Below are 2,415 nucleotides of genomic sequence, written 5' to 3'. Positions count from 1 at the left end.
GTACAGACTCCTGGTTTATTTTCTCTAGTCCAGGAAACTCTTGCTTTTTGCTCTCAGCTCAATGCCAGCTTCAGGGCTGGAGGTTGGAGGCAGCTCTTTCACAGCTCAGTTTGTGTTTCTGGATGTTTCTCCCTGTGCTGGCCCTGCTCAGGCCCCTAAGGGCTGTGCCCAGTTCTGGCCCCTCACTGCAGCAAGGACACTGAGGAGCTGGAGCGTGTCCAGGGCAGGGAACGGAGCTGGGAAGGGGCTGGAGCCCCAGGAGAGGCTGAGGGAGCTGGGCAGGGGCTCAGCCTGGAGCAAAGGAGGCTCAGGGGGCCCTTGTGGCTCTGCACAGCTCCTGCCAGGAGGGCACAGCCGGGGGGGCCGGGCTGTGCTCCAGGGAACAGGGACAGGAGCAGAGGGAACGGCCTCAGGCTGGGCCAGGGCAGGCTCAGGGTGGGCACCAGGAGGAATTTCCCCATGGAAAGGGGGCTCAGGGATTGGGAGGGGCTGCCCAGGGGGGTTTGGAGTCCCCATCCCTGGAGGTGTCCAAGGAAGGGCTGGAGGTGGCACCGAGTGCTCTGGGCTGGGGACAAGGTGGGGATCAGGCAGGGTTTGGACTCGATGCCCTGGGAGGGATTTTCCCACCTCAGTGATTCCATGGTTCTGTGTTTCTCCAGCACACTCAGTTGCTCTTTGAAGCTGGAGCTTAAAACTGTGACTTCAGAAGGAGGGAGAAATCCAAGAAAGAGCCCAAAGGCAGGTGGGCTGTGAGTGTTACCTGGGTGCTCTGAACACCTGAGGCAGAGGAAGGACAGCCTGCAGCAGCAGCACCCTGCCCTTAACATCCCAATCCCAGAACCCCAGGGTGTTTTTTTAAGAAGCCTTTTCTACTCTGCTTCTTGGGCCAGCCAAGGGTCCTGGCTCCCTGGGCCTGCCCTGACCTCTGGCTTCTCCTGTGGGCAACCCACGTGTGTCCCTGGCAGCCCAGGGAGCACACAGCTCCTCCCACAGCTGGGCAGGCAATTTGGGAAGGACATATTAATACCAGGGCTTTTAAAGGATGCTTTAAATCCCCTCTCAGCAGGTGTTGCTTAGCTGAGACTCCCCAAGGCTGAGCCTCCACCTTCCATGGGAACAGCAGGATTTGGGTGTGAGGCTCTTGGCCTGTTGCTGCCACACTGGGGCTTGTGCAGAGTTATTCCTGGGGGCTGAGACTTCTAAACTTGTGCTCTGCCTCACACAGTCTCTGATCTGCTGTGGCAGGTGGGACAGACTGGCTTGTTCTCCATTCTCTGGATTCCCAAATTTTGGACATGGGAGGTTTCTGCTGAAGCAGACATAAAAGTGATGCACAAATCTCACACTCTGTGTGACCCAGGTACACAGAAGTGATACTGTTCAGCTCTTGGTGTAGGTAAAGGCATCAAGCTGAGCTCAGCACTAAATTAAAAATATAAAAATAATCCCTTCAGTTGGTGCAGTCAGGGGAAGGTGCTGCCTGCAGAGAACTGCTCCCGCAGCCTCCCCATTTGGTGCAGCCAGGGACGTGTGTGTGTATTGCTTAATAAAATCCCAGGTATTTCTCAGTTGACCCTTTACTGGCAGCACCAAGCCTGGTTTCTGCTTTCCAGTTGTGCAATCCAAGAGGAAGCAGGAGCAGCGAGGCCTGGCTGCTGTGGAGAGATGCCCAGAGCTCTCCTCTGCTGTCACAGCTGTGTTTGAAGCTGCTCTTTCCCCGTGGAGCTTGGCTGGTTCCTGGCTCTTCCCCTGCACGTTTCAGTGAGAGCACAGCTGTGGCTGGGTGTGCTGGGTCACCTCAGTGCCTGGCACCTGGAATTCTCCCAGCAGCTCCTCACCCATGGATGAGCTTTGGAGAGAGACGTGGTGAAACTTTTCTTCCTTTCAGCTGCCAGGATCAGGTCACTGGATCCCTCTGACATTCAGAAAGCAGCTCTGCTGCAGCCTGGCTTTTGTTCCAGGTGCACTCGGGTTGCTCTGTATCCAAAAGTGCCTTTTTTCACACTGAATATTGCAGAGCATCAGGTGGGTTCTCCCTGCCCTGTCCATGTGGGCACCACCTGGCAGGACTCCCTTCCAGGAGGCTCGAGTGCCTCCAGCACACGGGATTGCTGCTGGAATTGGGAAGGGAGTTTGATGGGGCCATGTTTGGGCACTTCCAGCAGGTTTGAGATTGGAAGCTGGGTAGGATTCTGTGAGGAATGACTATTTTCCCAGAAGAGATCCAGTCTTGGTTATCTGGAACTGAGAGAAAAAGAGTCACTTCCAGGATGTCACATGGAGTTTCTTCTGTGCACGTTGGAGAGGTTCAGAGGGCCCATCCCTGTGTGCTCCTGGGTTTTGATGTGGGGCTGGAGGCTCCTTGTCAAAGTTCATCAGCTCCTTCTGGCTGTCTGAAGGGTTTTTTTCCCTTGT

This window comes from Molothrus ater, chromosome 15 (genome assembly GCF_012460135.2).
Source record: "Molothrus ater isolate BHLD 08-10-18 breed brown headed cowbird chromosome 15, BPBGC_Mater_1.1, whole genome shotgun sequence".
In the NCBI taxonomy this organism is placed as follows: domain Eukaryota; kingdom Metazoa; phylum Chordata; class Aves; order Passeriformes; family Icteridae; genus Molothrus; species Molothrus ater.
Note: the sequence above shows the minus strand (reverse complement) of the source record.